At 45.7% G+C, this 20,586-nt stretch overlaps 4 non-coding genes across 4 annotated transcripts; all 4 read right to left on the bottom strand.

Annotated features, from left to right (window-relative positions):
- Positions 1–1,529: 1,529 nt before the first annotated feature.
- On the bottom strand, positions 1,530–1,612 carry TRNAL-CAG (transfer RNA leucine (anticodon CAG)). Its single transcript has one exon. It is a non-coding gene; the product is annotated as a tRNA-Leu (tRNA).
- Positions 1,613–8,735: 7,123 nt separating this feature from the next.
- Positions 8,736–8,818, bottom strand: TRNAL-CAG (transfer RNA leucine (anticodon CAG)). The gene has a single exon. It is a non-coding gene; the product is annotated as a tRNA-Leu (tRNA).
- A 3,558-nt stretch (positions 8,819–12,376) lies between these two features.
- Positions 12,377–12,459, bottom strand: TRNAL-CAG (transfer RNA leucine (anticodon CAG)). The gene has a single exon. It is a non-coding gene; the product is annotated as a tRNA-Leu (tRNA).
- A 4,775-nt stretch (positions 12,460–17,234) lies between these two features.
- Positions 17,235–17,317, bottom strand: TRNAL-CAG (transfer RNA leucine (anticodon CAG)). Its single transcript has one exon. It is a non-coding gene; the product is annotated as a tRNA-Leu (tRNA).
- Positions 17,318–20,586: the final 3,269 nt, after the last annotated feature.

Here is a 20,586-nt window from a genome sequence, read left to right as displayed (position 1 = left end):
AACCAGCTGTGATTGGGACGCAGGGGACCCTGGTGCCACTGAACCTTCTGCACTGTGAACCTGCTGAACTATTGACAGCTGCGCTCTTGATATGTAGGGTCGAAACCTTTATCTCTGCCCCTCTATCACGATTTGTTGAAGATGCTGTGATTTCCCTCTTTACTGATTTACTGCGATTTAGCCAACTTCAGGAAATTAGTGCAAGCAACGGACAATAGATCTTATCGATAATTTACAGAAACTGTTGACATTGTTTTTGATACGGGTGCTTGGAAAAAAAAAGTCCAAAAATGTATCCACCTCGCAAAAGACACTTGTCAGAAGTGGGATTCAAATCCACGCCTCCAAAGGAGACTGCAACCTGAACGCAGCGCCTTAGACCACTCGGCCATCCTGACACTCTTGACACTGCACTGATGGCTCAATTTCCAGCTTATAAACCAAAATGAGTGCCATGTACTGAGTGAATGTTGTTTAATGTCCTCTGTATTTTCAATTCCAGACCTTCCTGCTCAGGGAAACAGTGGGATCTGAAGCTGATGAAGGATAGAGGATGGATCATCCTGACAGTGAATCCGGTGGTGACTGCTACTAATTCGCAATCATCGACTACTTGGGGTGTGGACATACAGAAGTTTGAGCCAGTGCACATGGCCGGTGGTGACTGCTACTAATTCTCAATCATCTACTACAAGGGGTGTGGACATGCAGAATTTGGAGCCAGTTCAAGATTCAGATCAGGAGGTGCCTGGCTCCATACCAATCAACTCAGTGCCTCTGAGACAAGGACTTGAACGGTACAGTTTGAGTCCTCAAACGCCATGCTCAACGCGGCTGCAAAGATTCGGGGTGGATTGACTGAATGTGGCATTTCTTGTTGTGTACTATTCTTGTATACTGGATTAGTATAGTATCTTTTTTTGGAGCAGCTATGTTTGTTTTGTATTGGTTAAGGAGAAATGTTGTGTTCGTCATGGGCACGCCTATGATGCACACCAAGGGAGGTAGAGAGTGTTAGTCTCCCCCGAGTTTTGGAGTTGGATGGTAGGCGCGGTGACGTGGAACCGGAGAGAATAAAAGGTCAGGGAAGGTGTTCCTCGTGGCCAATGACTCTATATTATTCTCTATGTATTTATTAAAACTTATCTGCGAACCAGGCACCGTGTGTGCACGATGCAACACACCCCTCCCATGCCCTGAATACAGAAGTTAAAAACCAGCTGTGATTGGGACGCAGGGGACCCTGGTGCCACTGAACCTTCTGCACTGTGAACCTGCTGAACTATTGACAGCTGCGCTCTTGATATGCAGGGTCGAAACCTTTATCTCTGCCCTTCTTTCACGATTTGTTGAAGATGCTGTGATTTCCCGCTTTACCGATTTACTGCGATTTAGCCAACTTCAGGAAATTACTGCAAGCAACGGACAATAGATCTTATCGATAATTTACAGAAACTGTTGACATTGTTTTTGATACGGGTGCTTGGAAAAAAAAAGTCCAAAAATGTATCCACCTCGCAAAAGACACTTGTCAGAAGTGGGATTCGAACCCACGCCTCCAAAGGAGACTGCAACCTGAACGCAGCGCCTTAGACCACTCGGCCATCCTGACACTCTTGACACTCCACTGATGGCTCAATTTCCAGCTTATAAACCAAAATGAGTGCCATGTACTGAGTGAATGTTGTTTAATGTCCTCTGTATTTTCAATTCCAGACCTTCCTGCTCAGGGAAACAGTAGGATCTGAAGCTGATGAAGGAGAGAGGATGGATCATCCTGACAGTGAATCCGGTGGTGACTGCTACTAATTCGCAATCATCGACTACTTGGGGTGTGGACATGCAGAAGTTTGAGCCAGTGCACATGGCCGGTGGTGACTGCTACTAATTCTCAATCATCTACTACAAGGGGTGTGGACATGCAGAATTTGGAGCCAGTTCAAGATTCAGATCAGGAGGTGCCTGGCTCCATACCAATCAACTCAGTGCCTCTGAGACAAGGACTTGAACGGTACAGTTTGAGTCCTCGACCGCCATGCTCAACGCGGCTGCAAGGATTCGGGGTGGATTGACTGAATGTGGCATTTCTTGTTGTGTACTATTCTTGTATACTGGATTAGTATAGTATCTTTTTTTTGAGCAGCTATGTTTGTTTTGTATTGGTTAAGGAGAAATGTTGTGTTCGTCATGGGCACGCCTATGATGCACACCAAGGGAGGTAGGGAGTGTTAGTCTCCCCCGAGTTTTGGAGTTGGAAGGTAGGCGCGGTGACGTGGAACCGGAGAGAATAAAAGGCCAGGGAAGGTGTTCCTCGTGGCCAATGACTCTATATTATTCTCTGTGTATTTATTAAAACTTATCTGCGAAACAGGCACCATGTGTGCACGATGCAACACAGCCCTCCCATGCCCTGAATACAGAAGTTAAAAACCATCTGTGATTGGGATGCAGGGGACCCTGGTGCCACTGAACCTTCTGCACTGTGAACCTGCTGAACTATTGACAGCTGCGCTCTTGATATGTAGGGTCAAAACCTTTATCTCTGCCCCTCTATCACGATTTGTTGAAGATGCTGTGATTTCCCGCTTTACCGATTTACTGCGATTTAGCCAACTTCAGGAAATTAGTGCAAGCAACGGACAATAGATCTTATCGATAATTTACAGAAACTGTTGACATTGTTTTTGATAAGGGTGCTTGGAAAAAAAAGTCCAAAAATGTGTCCACCTCACAAACACACTTGTCAGAAGAGGGGTTTGAACCCACGTCTCCAAGGGAGACTGTGACCTTTATGCAGTACCTTAGACCACCCAACCATCCTGACACTCTTGACACCAGACTGATGGCTCAATTTCCAGCTTATAAACCAAAATGAGTGCCATGTACTGAGTGAATGTTATTTAATTTCCTCTGTATTTTCAATTCCAGACCTTCCTGCTCAGGGAAACAGTGGGATCTGAAGCTGATGAAGGAGAGAGGATGGATCATCTTGACAGTGGACCCTGTGGTGACTGCTACTAATTCTCAATCATCTACTACATGGGGTGTGGACTTGCAGAATTTTGAGCCAGTGCATATGGCCGGTGGTGACTGCTACTAATTCTCAATCATCTACTACAGGGGGTGTGGACATGCAGAATTTGGAGGGAGTTCAAGATTCAGATCAGGAGGTGCCTGGCTCCATACCAATCAACTCAGTGCCTCTGAGACAAGGACTTGAACGGTACAGTTTGAGTCCTCGACCGCCATGCTCAACGCGGCTGCAAGGATTCGGGGTGGATTGACTGAATGTGGTATTTATTGTTGTGTACTATTCTTGTATACTGGATTAGTATAGTATCTTTTTTTTGAGCAGCTATGTTTGTTTTGTATTGGTTAAGGAGAAATGTTGTGTTCGTCATGGGCACGCCCATGATGCACACCAAGGGAGGTAGGGAGTGTTAGTCTCCCCGAGTTTTGGAGTTGGATGGTAGGTGCGGTGATGAGGAATCGGAGAGAATAAAAGGTAGGGGAAGGTGTTCCTCGTGGCCAAAGACTCCATATTATTCTTTGTGTATTTATTAAAACTTCTCTGCAAAACAGGCACTGTGTGTGCACGACGCAACACCCCCACCCCTCCCATCCCCTGAATACAGAAGTTAAAAACCAGCTCTGATTGGGACGCAGGGGACCCTGCTGCCACTGAACCTTCTGCACTGTGAACCTGCTGAACTATTGACAGCTGCGCTTTTGATATGTAGGGTCGAAACCTTTATCTCGGCCCCTCTATCACGATTTGTTGAAGATGCTGTGATTTCCTGCTTTACCGATTTACTGCGATTTAGCCAACTTCAGGCAATTAGTGCAAGCAACGGAAAATAGATCTTATCGATAATTTACAGAAACCGTTGACATTGTTTTTGATTCGGTGCTTGGGAAAAAAAAGTCCAAAAATGTATCCACCTCGCAAAATACACTTGTCAGAAGTGGGATTTAAACCCACACCTCCAAGGGAGGCTGCGACCTGAACACAGCGCCTTAGACCACTCGGCCATCCTGACACTCTTCACACCTCTCTCATAGCTCAATTTCGAGCGTATAAACCAAAATGAGTGCCATGTACTGAGTGAATGTTGTTTAATGTCCTCTGTATTTTCAATTCCAGACCTTCCTGCTCAGGGAAACAGTGGGATCTGAAGCTGATGAAGGAGAGAAGATGGATCATCCTGACAGTGAATCCGGTGCTGACTGCTACTAATTCTCAATCATCGACTACATGGGGTGTGGACATGCAGAGGTTTGAGCCAGTGCACATGGCCTGTGGTGACTGCTACTAATTCTCAATCATCTACTACAAGGGGTGTGGACATGCAGAATTTGGAGCCAGTTCAAGATTCAGATCAGGAGGTGCCTGGCTCCATACCAATCAACTCAGTGCCTCTGAGACAAGGACTTGAACGGTACAGTTTGAGTCCTCGACCGCCATGCTCAACGCGGCTGCAAGGATTCGGGGTGGATTGACTGAATGTGGCATTTCTTGTTGTGTACTATTCTTGTATACTGGATTAGTATAGTATCTTTTTTTTGAGCAGCTATGTTTGTTTTGCATTGGTTAAGGAGAAATGTTGTGTTCGTCATGGGCACGCCTATGATGCACACCAAGGGAGGTAGGGAGTGTTAGTCTCCCCTGAGTTTTGGAGTTGAATGGTAGGCGCGGTGACGTGGAACCGGAGAGAATAAAAGGTCAGGGAAGGTGTTCCTCGTGGCCAATGACTCTATATTATTCTCTGTGTATTTATTAAAGCTTATCTGCGAAACAGGCACCGTGTGTGCACGATGCAACACACCCATCCCATGCCCTGAATACAGAAGTTAAAAACCAGCTGTGATTGGGACGCAGGGGACCCTGGTGCCACTGAAACTTCTGCACTGTGAACCTGCTGAACTATTGACAGCTGCGCTCTTGATATGTAGGGTCGAAACCTTTATCTCTTCCCCTCTATCACGATTTGTTGAAGATGCTGTGATTTCCTGCTTTACAGATTTACTGCGATTTAGCCAACTTCAGGCAATTTGTGCAAGCAACGGAAAATAGATCTTATCGATAATTTACAGAAACTGTGGACATTGTTTTTGATACGGGTGCTTGGAAAAAAAAAGTCTAAAAATGTATCCACCTCGCAAAAGACACTTGTCAGAAGTGGGATTCGAACCCACGCCTCCAAAGGAAACTGCGACCTGAACACAGCACATTAGACCACTCGGCCATCCTGACACTCTTGACACTGCACTGATGGCTCAATTTCCAGCTTATAAACCAAAATGAGTGCCATGTACTGAGTGAATGTTGTTTAATGTCCTCTGTATATTCAATTTCAGACCTTCCTGCTCAGGGAAACAGTGGGATCTGAAGCTGATGAAGGAGAGAGGATGGATCATCCTGACAGTGGACCCTGTGGTGACTGCTACTAATTCTCAATCATCTACTACATGGGGTGTGGACATGCAGAATTTGGAGCCAGTTCAAGATTCAGATCAGGAGGTGCCTGGCTCCATACCAATCAACTCAGTGCCTCTGAGACAAGCACTTGAACGATACAGTTTGAGTCCTCGACCGCCATGCTCAACGCGGCTGCAAGGATTCGGGGTGGATTGACTGAATGTGGTATTTATTGTTGTGTACTATTCTTGTATACTGGATTAGTATAGTATCTCTTTTTGAGCAGCTATGTTTGTTTTGTATTGGTTAAGGAGAAATGTTGTGTTCGTCATGGGCACGCCCATCATGCACACCAAGGGAGGTAGGGAGTGTTAGTCTCCCCCGAGTTTTGGAGTTGGATGGTAGGTGCGGTGATTTGGAATCGGAGAGAATAAAAGGTAGGGGAAGGTGTTCCTCGTGGCCAAAGACTCCATATTATTCTTTGTGTATTTATTAAAACTTCTCTGCAAAACAGGCACTGTGTGTGCACGACGCAACACCCCCACCCCTCCCATCCCCTGAATACAGAAGTTAAAAACCAGCTCTGATTGGGATGCAGGGGACCCTGGTGCCACTGAACCTTCTGCACTGTGAACCTGCTGAACTATTGACAGCTGCGCATTTGATATGTAGGGTCGAAACCTTTATCTCGGCCCCTCTATCACGATTTGTTGAAGATGCTGTGATTTCCTGCTTTACCGATTTACTGCGATTTAGCCAACTTCAGGCAATTAGTGCAAGCAACGGAAAATAGATCTTATCGATAATTTACAGAAACTGTTGACATTGTTTTTGATACGGTGCTTGGGAAAAAAAAGTCCAAAAATGTATCCACCTCGCAGAATATACTTGTCAGAAGTGGGATTTGAACCCACACCTCCAAGAGAAGCTGTGACCTGAACGCAGCGCCTTAGACCACTCGGCCATCCTGACACTCTTGACACTGCACTGATGGCTCAATTTCCAGCTTATAAACCAAAATGAGTGCCCTGTACTGAGTGAATGTTGTTTAATGTCCTCTGTATTTTCAATTCCAGACCTTCCTGCTCAGGGAAACAGTGGGATCTGAAGCTGATGAAGGAGAGAGGATGGATCATCCTGACAGTGAATCCGGTGGTGACTGCTACTAATTCGCAATCATCGACCACTTGGGGTGTGGACATGCAGAAGTTTGAGCCAGTGCACATGGCTGGTGGTGACTGCAACTAATTCTCAATCATCTACTACAAGGGGTGTGGACATGCAGAATTTGGAGCCAGTTCAAGATTCAGATCAGGAGGTGCCTGGCTCCATACCAATCAACTCAGTGCCTCTGAGACAAGGACTTGAACGGTACAGTTTGAGTCCTCGACCGCCATGCTCAACGCGGCTGCAAGGATTCGCGGTGGATTGACTGAATGTGGCATTTCTTGTTGTGTACTATTCTTGTATACTGGATTAGTATAGTATCTTTTTTTTGAGCAGCTATGTTTGTTTTGTATTGGTTAAGGAGAAATGTTGTGTTCGTCATGGGCACGCCTATGATGCATACCAAGGGAGGTAGGCAGTGTTAGTCTCCCCCGAGTTTTGGAGTTGGATGGTAGGCGCGGTGACGTGGAACCGGAAAGAATAAAAGGTCAGGGAAGGTGTTCCTCGTGGCCAATGACTCTATATTATTCTCTGTGTATTTATTAAAACTTATCTGCAAAACAGGCACCGTGTGTGCACGATGCAACACACCCCTCCCATGCCCTGAATACAGAAGTTAAAAACCAGCTGTGATTGGGACGCAGGGGACTCTGGTGCCACTGAACCTTCTGCACTGTGAACCTGCTGAACTATTGACAGATGCGCTCTTGATATGTAGGGTCGAAACCTTTATCTCTGCCCCTCTATCACGATTTGTTGAAGATGCTGTGATTTCCCGCTTTACCGATTTACTGCGATTTAGCCAACTTCAGGAAATTAGTGCAAGCAACGGACAATAGATCTTATTGATAATTTACAGAAACTGTTGACATTGTTTTTGATACGGGTGCTTGGAAAAAAAAAGTCCAAAAATGTATCCACCTCGCAAAAGACACTTGTCAAAAGTGGGATTCGAACCCATGCCTCCAAAAGAGACTGCGACCTGAACTCAGCGCCTTAGACCACTCGGCCATCCTGATACTCTTGACACTGCACTGATGGCTCAATTTCCAGCTTATAAACCAAAATGAGTGCCATGTACTGAGTGAATGTTGTTTAATGTCCTCTGTATTTTCAATTCCAGACCTTCCTGCTCAGGGAAACAGTGGGATCTGAAGCTGATGAAGGAGAGAGGATGGATCATCCTGACAGTGAATCCGGTGGTGACTGCTACTAATTCTCAATCATCTACTATATGGGGTGTGGACTTGCAGAATTTTGAGCCAGTGCATATGGCCGGTGGTGACTGCTACTAATTCTCAATCATCTACTACAGGGGGTGTGGACATGCAGAATTTGGAGCCAGTTCAAGATTCAGATATGGAGGTGCCTGGCTCCATACCAATCAACTCAGTGCCTCTGAGACAAGGACTTGAATGGTACAGTTTGAGTCCTCGACCGCCATGCTCAACGCGGCTGCAAGGATTCGGGGTGGATTGACTGAATGTGGTATTTATTGTTGTGTACTATTCTTGTATACTGGATTAGTATAGTATCTTTTTTTTGAGCAGCTATGTTTGTTTTGTATTGGTTAAGGAGAAATGTTGTGTTCGTCATGGGCACGCCCATGATGCACACCAAGGGAGGTAGGGAGTGTTAGTCTCCCCCGAGTTTTGGAGTTGGATGGTAGGCGCGGTGACGTGGAAACGGAGAGAATAAAAGCCAGGGAAGGTGTTCCTCATGGCCAATGACTCTATATTATTCTCTGTGTATTTATTAAAACTTATCTGCGAAACAGGCACCATGTGTGCACGATGCAACACACCCCTCCCATGCCCTGAATACAGAAGTTAAAAAACAGCTGTGATTGGGACGCAGGGGACCCTTGTGCCACTGAACCTTCTGCACTGTGAACCTGCTGAACTATTGACAGCTGCGCTCTTGATATGTAGGGTCGAAACCTTTATCTCTGCCCCTCTATCACGATTTGTTGAAGATGCTGTGATTTCCCACTTTACCGATTTACTGCGATTTAGCCAACTTCAGGAAATTAGTGCAAGCAACGGACAATAGATCTTATCGATAATTTACAGAAACTGTTGACATTGTTTTTGATATGGGTGCTTGGAAAAAAAAAGTCCAAAAATGTATCCACCTCGCAAAAGACACTTGTCAAAAGTGGGATTCGAACCCACGCCTCCAAAGGAGACTGCGACCTGAACGCAGCGCCTTAGACCACTCGGCCATCCTGACACTCGTAACACTGGACTGATGGCTCAATTTCCAGCTTATAAACCAAAATGAGTGCCATGTACTGAGTGAATGTTGTTTAATGTCCTCTGTATTTTCAATTCCAGACCTTCCTGCTCAGGGAAACAGTGGGATCTGAAGCTGATGAAGGAGAGAGGATGAATCATCCTGACAGTGGATCCGGTGGTGACTGCTACTAATTCTCAATCATCTACTACATGGGGTGTGGACATGCTGAATTTTGAGCCAGTGCACATGGCCGGTGGTGACTGCTACTAATTCTCAATCATCTACTACAGGGGGTGTGGACATGCAGAATTTGGAGCCAGTTCAAGATTCAGATTAGGAGGTGCCTGGCTCCATACCAATCAACTCAGTGCCTCTGAGACAAGGACTTGAACGGTACAGTTTGAGTCCTCGACCGCCATGCTCAACGCGGCTGCAAGGATTCGGGGTGGATTGACTGAATGTGGCATTTCTTGTTGTGTACTATTCTTGTATACTGGTTTAGTATAGTATCTTTTTTTTTAGCAGCTATGTTTGTTTTGTATTGGTTAAGGAGAAATTTTGTGTTCGTCATGGGCACGCCTCTGATGCACACCAAGGGAGGTAGGGAGTGTTAGTCTCCCCCGAGTTTTGGAGTTGGATGGTAGGCGAGGTGACGTGGAACCGGAGAGAATAAAAGGTCAGGGAAGGTGTTCCTCGTGGCCAATGACTCTATATTATTCTCTGTGTATTTATTAAAACTTATTTGCGAAACAGGCACTGTGTGTGCACAATGCAACACACCCCTTCCATGCCCAGAATACAGAAGTTAAAAACCAGCTGTGATTGGGACGCAGGGGACCCTGGTGCCACTGAACCTTCTGCACTGTGAACCTGCTGAACTATGGACAGCTGTGCTTTTGATATGTAGGGTCGAAACCTTTATCTCGGCCCCTCTATCACGATTTGTTGAAGATGCTGTGATTTCCTGCTTTACCGATTTACTGCGATTTAGCCAACTTCAGGCAATTAGTGCAAGCAACGGACAATAGATCTTATCGATAATTTACAGAAACTGTTGACATTGTTTTTGATAAGGGTGCTTGGAAAAAAAAGTCCAAAAATGTATCCACCTCGCAAAGACACTTGTCAGAAAAGGGGCTTGAACTCACGTCTCCAAGGGAGACTGTGACCTGAATACAGCACCTTAGACCACCCGGCCATCCTGACACTCTCGACACCAGACTCATGGCTCAATTTCCAGCTTATAAACCAAAATGAGTGCCATGTACTGAGTGAATGTAATTTAATGTCCTCTGTATTTTCAATTCCAGACCTTCCTGCTCAGGGAAACAGTGGGATCTGAAGCTGATGAAGGAGAGAGGATGGATCATCCTGACAGTGGACCCTGTGGTGACTGCTACTAATTCTCAATCATCTACTACATGGGGTGTGGACTTGCAGAATTTTGAGCCAGTGCATATGGCCGGTGGTGACTGCTACTAATTCTCAATCATCTACTACAGGGGGTGTGGACATGCAGAATTTGGAGCCAGTTCAAGATTCAGATCAGGAGGTGCCTGGCTCCATACCAATCAACTCAGTGCCTCTTAGACAAGGACTTGAACGGTACAGTTTGAGTCCTCGACCGCCATGCTCAACGCGGCTGCAAGGATTCGGGGTGGATTGACTGAATGTGGCATTTCTTGTTGTGTACTATTCTTGTATACTGGATTAGTATAGTATCTTTTTTTTGAGCAGCTATGTTTGTTTTGTATTGGTTAAGGAGAAATGTTGTGTTCGTCATGGGCACGCCTATGATGCACACCAAGGGAGGTAGGGAGTGTTAGTCTCCCCCGAGTTTTGGAGTTGGATGGTAGGCGCGGTGACGTGGAACCGGAGAGAATAAAAGGTCAGGGAAGGTGTTCCTCGTGGCCAATGACTCTATATTATTCTCTGTGTATTTATTAAAACTTATCTGCAAAACAGGCACCGTGTGTGCACGATGCAACACACCCCTTCCATGCCCTGAATACAGAAGTTAAAAACCAGCTGTGATTGGGACGCAGGGGACTCTGGTGCCACTGAACCTTCTGCACTGTGAACCTGCTGAACTATTGACAGATGCGCTCTTGATATGTAGGGTCGAAACCTTTATCTCTGCCCCTCTATCACGATATGTTGAAGATGCTGTGATTTCCCGCTTTACCGATTTACTGCGATTTAGCCAACTTCAGGAAATTAGTGCAAGCAACGGACAATAGATCTTATCGATAATTTACAGAAACTGTTGACATTGTTTTTGATACGGGTGCTTGGAAAAAAAAAGTCCAAAAATGTATCCACCTCGCAAAAGACACTTGTCAGAAGTGGGATTCGAACCCATGCCTCCAAAGGAGACTGCGACCTGAACTCAGCGCCTTAGACCACTCGGCCATCCTGATACTCTTGACACTGCACTGATGGCTCAATTTCCAGCTTATAAACCAAAATGAGTGCCATGTACTGAGTGAATGTTGTTTAATGTCCTCTGTATTTTCAATTCCAGACCTTCCTTCTCAGGGAAACAGTGGGATCTGAAGCTGATGAAGGAGAGAGGATGGATCATCCTGACAGTGAATCCGGTGGTGACTGCTACTAATTCTCAATCATCTACTATATGGGGTGTGGACTTGCAGAATTTTGAGCCAGTGCATATGGCCGGTGGTGACTGCTACTAATTCTCAATCATCTACTACAGGGGGTGTGGACATGCAGAATTTGGAGCCAGTTCAAGATTCAGATATGAAGGTGCCTGGCTCCATACCAATCAACTCAGTGCCTCTGAGACAAGGACTTGAACGGTACAGTTTGAGTCCTCGACCGCCATGCTCAACGCGGCTGCAAGGATTCGGGGTGGATTGACTGAATGTGGTATTTATTGTTGTGTACTTTTCTTGTATACTGGATTAGTATAGTATCTTTTTTTTGAGCAGCTATGTTTGTTTTGTATTGGTTAAGGAGAAATGTTGTGTTCGTCATGGGCACGCCCATGATGCACACCAAGGGAGGTAGGGAGTGTTAGTCTCCCCAGAGTTTTGGAGTTGGATGGTAGGCGCGGTGACGTGGAAACGGAGAGAATAAAAGGCCAGGGAAGGTGTTCCTCGTGGCCAATGACTCTATATTATTCTCTGTGTATTTATTAAAACTTATCTGCGAAACAGGCACCATGTGTGCACGATGCAACACACCCCTCCCATGCCCTGAATACAGAAGTTAAAAACCAGCTGTGATTGGGACGCAGGGGACCCTGGTGCCACTGAACCTTCTGCACTGTGAACCTGCTGAACTATTGACAGCTGCGCTCTTGATATGTAGGGTCGAAACCTTTATCTCTGCCCCTCTATCACGATTTGTTGAAGATGCTGTGATTTCCCGCTTTACCGATTTACTGCGATTTAGCCAACTTCAGGAAATTAGTGCAAGCAACGGACAATAGATCTTATCGATAATTTACAGAAACTGTTGACATTGTTTTTGATATGGGTGCTTGGAAAAAAAAAAGTCCAAAAATGTATCCACCTCGCAAAAGACACTTGCCAGAAGTGGGATTCGAACCCACGCCTCCAAAGGAGACTGCGACCTGAACGCAGTGCCTTAGACCACTCGGCCATCCTGACACTCGTGACACTGCACTGATGGCTCAATTTCCAGCTTATAGACCAAAATGAGTGCCATGTACTGAGTGAATGTTGTTTAATGTCCTCTGTATTTTCAATTCCAGACCTTCCTGCTCAGGGAAACAGTGGGATCTGAAGCTGATGAAGGAGAGAGGATGGATCATCCTGACAGTGGATCCGGTGGTGACTGCTACTAATTCTCAATCATCTACTACATGGGGTGTGGACATGCTGAATTTTGAGCCAGTGCACATGGCCGGTGGTGACTGCTACTAATTCTCAATCATCTACTACAGGGGGTGTGGACATGCAGAATTTGGAGCCAGTTCAAGATTCAGATCAGGAGGTGCCTGGCTCCATACCAATCAACTCAGTGCCTCTGAGACAAGGACTTGAACGGTACAGTTTGAGTCCTCGACCGCCATGCTCAACGCGGCTGCAAGGATTCTGGGTGGATTGACTGAATGTGGCATTTCTTGTTGTGTACTATTCTTGTATACTGGTTTAGTATAGTATCTTTTTTTTTAGCAGCTATGTTTGTTTTGTATTGGTTAAGGAGAAATGTTGTGTTCGTCATGGGCACGCCTATGATGCACACCAAGGGAGGTAGGGAGTGTTAGTCTCCCCCGAGTTTTGGAGTTGGATGGTAGGCGAGGTGACGTGGAACCGGAGAGAATAAAAGGTCAGGGAAGGTGTTCCTCGTGGCCAATGACTCTATATTATTCTCTGTGTATTTATTAAAACTTATTTGCGAAACAGGCACTGTGTGTGCACAATGCAACACACCCCTTCCATGCCCAGAATACAGAAGTTAAAAACCAGCTGTGATTGGGACGCAGGGGACCCTGGTGCCACTGAACCTTCTGCACTGTGAACCTGCTGAACTATGGACAGCTGTGCTTTTGATATGTAGGGTCGAAACCTTTATCTCGGCCCCGCTATCACGATTTGTTGAAGATGCTGTGATTTCCTGCTTTACCGATTTACTGCGATTTAGCCAACTTCAGGCAATTAGTGCAAGCAACGGACAATAGATCTTATCGATAATTTACAGAAACTGTTGACATTGTTTTTGATAAGGGTGCTTGGAAAAAAAAGTCCAAAAATGTATCCACCTCGCAAAGACACTTGTCAGAAAAGGGGCTTGAACCCACGTCTCCAAGGGAGACTGTGACCTGAATACAGCACCTTAGACCACCCGGCCATCCTGACACTCTCGACACCAGACTCATGGCTCAATTTCCAGCTTATAAACCAAAATGAGTGCCATGTACTGAGTGAATGTAATTTAATGTCCTCTGTATTTTCAATTCCAGACCTTCCTGCTCAGGGAAACAGTGGGATCTGAAGCTGATGAAGGAGAGAGGATGGATCATCCTGACAGTGGACCCTGTGGTGACTGCTACTAATTCTCAATCATCTACTACATGGGGTGTGGACTTGCAGAATTTTGAGCCAGTGCATATGGCCGGTGGTGACTGCTACTAATTCTCAATCATCTACTACAGGGGGTGTGGACATGCAGAATTTGGAGCCAGTTCAAGATTCAGATCAGGAGGTGCCTGGCTCCATACCAATCAACTCAGTGCCTCTGAGACAAGGACTTGAACCAGTACAGTTTGAGTCCTCGACCGCCATGCTCAATGCGGCTGCAAGGATTCGGGGTGGATTGACTGAATGTGGTATTTATTGTTGTGTACTATTCTTGTATACTGGATTAGTATAGTATCTTTTTTTTGAGCAGCTATGTTTGTTTTGTATTGGTTAAGGAGAAATGTTGTGTTCGTCATGGGCACGCCCATGATGCACACCAAGGGAGGTAGGGAGTGTTAGTCTCCCCCGAGTTTTGGAGTTGGATGGTAGGTGCGGTGATGTGGAATCGGAGAGAATAAAAGGTAGGGGAAGGTGTTCCTCGTGGCCAAAGACTCCATATTATTCTTTGTGTATTTATTAAAACTTCTCTGCAAAACAGGCACTGTGTGTGCACGACGCAACACCCCCACCCCTCCCATCCCCTGAATACAGAAGTTAAAAACCAGCTCTGATTGGGACGCTGGGGACCCTGGTGCCACTGAACCTTCTGCACTGTGAACCTGCTGAACTATTGACAGCTGCGCTTTTGATATGTAGGGTCGAAACCTTTATCTCGGCCCCTCTATCACGATTTGTTGAAGATGCTGTGATTTCCTGCTTTACCGATTTACTGCGATTTAGCCAACTTCAGGCAATTAGTGCAAGCAACGGAAAATAGATCTTATCGATAATTTACAGAAACTGTTGACATTGTTTTTGATACGGTGCTTGGGAAAAAAAAGTCCAAAAATGTATCCACCTTGCAAAATACACTTGTCAGAAGTGGGATTTAAACCCACACCTCCAAGGGAGGCTGCGACCTGAACGCAGCGCCTTAGACCAATCGGCCATCCCGACACTCTGCACACCTTGCTCATGGCTCAATTTCGAGCGTATAAACCAAAATGAGTGCCATGTACTGAGTGAATGTTGTTTAATGTCCTCTGTATTTTCAATTCCAGACCTTCCTGCTCAGGGAAACAGTGGGATCTGAAGCTGATGAAGGAGAGAGGATGGATCATCCTGACAGTGAATCCGGTGGTGACTGCTACTAATTCACAATCATCGACTACTTGGGGTGTGGACATGCAGAAGTTTGAGCCAGTGCACATGGCTGGTGGTGACTGCAACTAATTCTCAATCATCTACTACAAGGGGTGTGGACATGCAGAATTTGGAGCCAGTTCAAGATTCAGATCAGGAGGTGCCTGGCTCCATACCAATCAACTCAGTGCCTCTGAGACAAGGACTTGAACGGTACAGTTTGAGTCCTCGACCGCCATGCTCAACGCGGCTGCAAGGATTCTGGGTGGATTGACTGAATGTGGCATTTCTTGTTTTGTACTATTCTTGTATACTGGATTAGTATAGTATCTTTTTTTTAAGCAGCTATGTTTGTTTTGTATTGGTTAAGGAGAAATGTTGTGTTCGTCATGGGCACGCCTATGATGCACACCAAGGGAGGTAGGGAGTGTTAGTCTCCCCTGAGTTTTGGAGTTGAATGGTAGGCGCGGTGACGTGGAACCGGAGAGAATAAAAGGTCAGGGAAGGTGTTCCTCGTGGCCAATGACTCTATATTATTCTCTGTGTATTTATTAAAACTTATCTGCGAAACAGGCACTGTGTGTGCACGATCCAACACACCCCTCTCATGCCCTGAATACAGAAGTTAAAAACCAGCTGTGATTGGGACGCAGGGGACCCTGGTGCCACTGAACCTTCTGCACTGTGAACCTGCTGAACTATTGACAGCTGCGCTATTGATATGTAGGGTCGAAACCTTTATCTCTGCCCCTCTATCACGATTTGTTGAAGATGCTGTGATTTCCCGCTTTACTGATTTACTGCGATTTAGCCAACTTCAGGAAATTAGTGCAAGCAACAGACAATAGATCTTATCGATAATTTACAGAAACTGTTGACATTGTTTTTGATACGGGTGCTTGGAAAAAAAAAGTCCAAAAATGTATCCACCTCGCAAAAGACACTTGTCAGAAGTGGGATTCAAATCCACACCTCCAAAGGAGACTGCAACCTGAACGCAGCGCCTTAGACCACTCGGCCATCCTGACACTCTTGACACTGCACTGATGGCTAAATTTCCAGCTTATAAACCAAAATGAGTGCCGTGTACTGAGTGAATGTTGTTTAATGTCCTCTGTATTTTTAATTCCAGACCTTCCTGCTCAGGGAAACAGTGGGATCTGAAGCTGATGAAGGAGAGAGGATGGATCATCCTGACAGTGAATCCGGTGGTGACTGCTACTAATTCTCAATCATCTACTATATGGGGTGTGGACTTGCAGAATTTTGAGCCAGTGCATATGGCCGGTGGTGACTGCTACTAATTCTCAATCATCTACTACAGGGGGTGTGGACATGCAGAATTTGGAGCCAGTTCAAGATTCAGATATGGAGGTGCCTGGCTTCATACCAATCAACTCAGTGCCTCTGAGACAAGGACTTGAACGGTACAGTTTGAGTCCTCGACCGCCATGCTCAACGCGGCTGCAAGGATTCGGGGTGGATTGACTGAATGTGGTATTTATTGTTGTGTACTATTCTTGTATACTGGATTAGTATAGTATCTTTTTTTTTAGCAGCTATGTTTGTTTTGTATTGGTTAAGGAGAAATGTTCTGTTCGTCATGGGCACGCCCATGATGCACACCAAGGGAGGTAGGGAGTGTTAGTCTCCCCCGAGTTTTGGAGTTGGATGGTAGGCGCGGTGACGTGGAAACGGAGAGAATAAAAGGCCAGGGAAGGTGTTCCTCATGGCCAATGACTCTATATTATTCTCTGTGTATTTATTAAAACTTATCTGCGAAACAGGCACCATGTGTGCACGATGCAACACACCCCTCCCATGCCCTGAATACAGAAGTTAAAAACCAGCTGTGATTGGGACGCAGGGGACCCTTGTGCCACTGAACCTTCTGCACTGTGAACCTGCTGAACTATTGACAGCTGCGCTCTTGATATGTAGGGTCGAAACCTTTATCTCTGCCCCTCTATCACGATTTGTTGAAGATGCTGTGATTTCCCACTTTACCGATTTACTGCGATTTAGCCAACTTCAGGAAATTAGTGCAAGCAACGGACAATAGATCTTATCGATAATTTACAGAAACTGTTGACATTGTTTTTGATATGGGTGCTTGGAAAAAAAAAGTCCAAAAATGTATCCACCTCGCAAAAGACACTTGTCAGAAGTGGGATTCGAACCCACGCCTCCAAAGGAGACTGCGACCTGAACGCAGCGCCTTAGACCACTCGGCCATCCTGACACTTGTAACACTGCACTGATGGCTCAATTTCCAGCTTATAAACCAAAATGAGTGCCATGTACTGAGTGAATGTTGTTTAATGTCCTCTGTATTTTCAATTCCAGACCTTCCTGCTCAGGGAAACAGTGGGATCTGAAGCTGATGAAGGAGAGAGGATGGATCATCCTGACAGTGGATCCGGTGGTGACTGCTACTAATTCTCAATCATCTACTACATGGGGTGTGGACATGCTGAATTTTGAGCCAGTGCACATGGCCGGTGGTGACTGCTACTAATTCTCAATCATCTACTACAGGGGGTGTGGACATGCAGAATTTGGAGCCAGTTCAAGATTCAGATCAGGAGGTGCCTGGCTCCATACCAATCAACTCAGTGCCTCTGAGACAAGGACTTGAACGGTACAGTTTGAGTCCTCGACCGCCATGCTCAACGCGGCTGCAAGGATTCGGGGTGGATTGACTGAATGTGGCATTTCTTGTTCTGTACTATTCTTGTATACTGGTTTAGTATAGTATCTTTTTTTTTAGCAGCTATGTTTGTTTTGTATTGGTTAAGGAGAAATGTTGTGTTCGTCATGGGCACGCCTATGATGCACACCAAGGGAGGTAGGGAGTGTTAGTCTCCCCCGAGTTTTGGAGTTGGATGGTAGGCGAGGTGACGTGGAACCGGAGAGAATAAAAGGTCAGGGAAGGTGTTCCTCGTGGCCAATGACTCTATATTATTCTCTGTGTATTTATTAAAACTTATTTGCGAAACAGGCACTGTGTGTGCACAATGCAACACACCCCTTCCATGCCCAGAATACAGAAGTTAAAAACCAGCTGTGATTGGGACGCAGGGGACCCTGGTGCCACTGAACCTTCTGCACTGTGAACCTGCTGAACTATGGACAGCTGTGCTTTTGATATGTAGGGTCGAAACCTTTATCTCGGCCCCTCTATCACGATTTGTTGAAGATGCTGTGATTTCCTGCTTTACCGATTTACTGCGATTTAGCCAACTTCAGGCAATTAGTGCAAGCAACGGACAATAGATCTTATCGATAATTTACAGAAACTGTTGACATTGTTTTTGATAAGGGTGCTTGGAAAAAAAAGTCCAAAAATGTATCCACCTCGCAAAGACACTTGTCAGAATAGGGGCTTGAACTCACGTCTCCAAGGGAGACTGTGACCTGAATACAGCACCTTAGACCACCCGGCCATCCTGACACTCTCAACACCAGACTCATGGCTCAATTTCCAGCTTATAAACCAAAATGAGTGCCATGTACTGAGTGAATGTAATTTAATGTCCTCTGTATTTTCAATTCCAGACCTTCCTGCTCAGGGAAACAGTGGGATCTGAAGCTGATGAAGGAGAGAGGATGGATCATCCTGACAGTGGACCCTGTGGTGACTGCTACTAATTCTCAATCATCTACTACATGGGGTGTGGACTTGCAGAATTTTGAGCCAGTGCATATGGCCGGTGGTGACTGCTACTAATTCTCAATCATCTACTACAGGGGGTGTGGACATGCAGAATTTGGAGCCAGTTCAAGATTCAGATCAGGAGGTGCCTGGCTCCATACCAATCAACTCAGTGCCTCTTAGACAAGGACTTGAACGGTACAGTTTGAGTCCTCGACCGCCATGCTCAACGCGGCTGCAAGGATTCGGGGTGGATTGACTGAATGTGGCATTTCTTGTTGTGTACTATTCTTGTATACTGGATTAGTATAGTATCTTTTTTTTGAGCAGCTATGTTTGTTTTGTATTGGTTAAGGAGAAATGTTGTGTTCGTCATGGGCACGCCTATGATGCACACCAAGGGAGGTAGGGAGTGTTAGTCTCCCCCGAGTTTTGGAGTTGGATGGTAGGCGCGGTGACGTGGAACCGGAGAGAATAAAAGGTCAGGGAAGGTGTTCCTCGTGGCCAATGACTCTATATTATTCTCTGTGTATTTATTAAAACTTATCTGCAAAACAGGCACCGTGTGTGCACGATGCAACACACCCCTCCCATGCCCTGAATACAGAAGTTAAAAACCAGCTGTGATTGGGACGCAGGGGACTCTGGTGCCACTGAACCTTCTGCACTGTGAACCTGCTGAACTATTGACAGATGCGCTCTTGATATGTAGGGTCGAAACCTTTATCTCTGCCCCTCTATCACGATTTGTTGAAGATGCTGTGATTTCCCGCTTTACCGATTTACTGCGATTTAGCCAACTTCAGGAAATTAGTTCAAGCAACGGACAATAGATCTTATCGATAATTTACAGAAACTGTTGACATTGTTTTTGATACGGGTGCTTGGAAAAAAAAAGTCAAAAAATGTATCCACCTCGCAAAAGACACTTGTCAGAAGTGGGATTCGAACCCATGCCTCCAAAGGAGACTGCGACCTGAACTCAGAGCCTTAGACCACTCGGCCATCCTGATACTCTTGACACTGCACTGATGGCTCAATTTCCAGCTTATAAACCAAAATGATTGCCATGTACTGAGTGAATGTTGTTTAATGTCCTCTGTATTTTCAATTCCAGACCTTCCTGCTCAGGGAAACAGTGGGATCTGAAGCTGATGAAGGAGAGAGGATGGATCATCCTGACAGTGAATCCGGTGGTGACTGCTACTAATTCTCAATCATCTACTATATGGGGTGTGGACTTGCAGAATTTTGAGCCAGTGCATATGGCCGGTGGTGACTGCTACTAATTCTCAATCATCTACTACAGGGGGTGTGGACATGCAGAATTTGGAGCCAGTTCAAGATTCAGATATGGAGGTGCCTGGCTCCATACCAATCAACTCAGTGCCTCTGAGACAAGGACTTGAATGGTACAGTTTGAGTCCTCGACCGCCATGCTCAACGCGGCTGCAAGGATTCGGGGTGGATTGACTGAATGTGGTATTTATTGTTGTGTACTATTCTTGTATACTGGATTAGTATAGTATCTTTTTTTTGAGCAGCTATGTTTGTTTTGTATTGGTTAAGGAGAAATGTTGTGTTCGTCATGGGCACGCCCATGATGCACACCAAGGGAGGTAGGGAGTGTTAGTCTCCCCCGAGTTTTGGAGTTGGATGGTAGGCGCGGTGACGTGGAAACGGAGAGAATAAAAGGCCAGGGAAGGTGTTCCTCATGGCCAATGACTCTATATTATTCTCTGTGTATTTATTAAAACTTATCTGCGAAACAGGCACCATGTGTGCACGATGCAACACACCCCTCCCATGCCCTGAATACAGAAGTTAAAAAACAGCTGTGATTGGGACGCAGGGGA

The sequence above is a fragment of the Pleurodeles waltl genome, unplaced genomic scaffold, assembly GCF_031143425.1.
Source record: "Pleurodeles waltl isolate 20211129_DDA unplaced genomic scaffold, aPleWal1.hap1.20221129 scaffold_39, whole genome shotgun sequence".
NCBI classification, from domain to species: domain Eukaryota; kingdom Metazoa; phylum Chordata; class Amphibia; order Caudata; family Salamandridae; genus Pleurodeles; species Pleurodeles waltl.
This window is presented reverse-complemented; position numbering and strand designations above follow the sequence as displayed.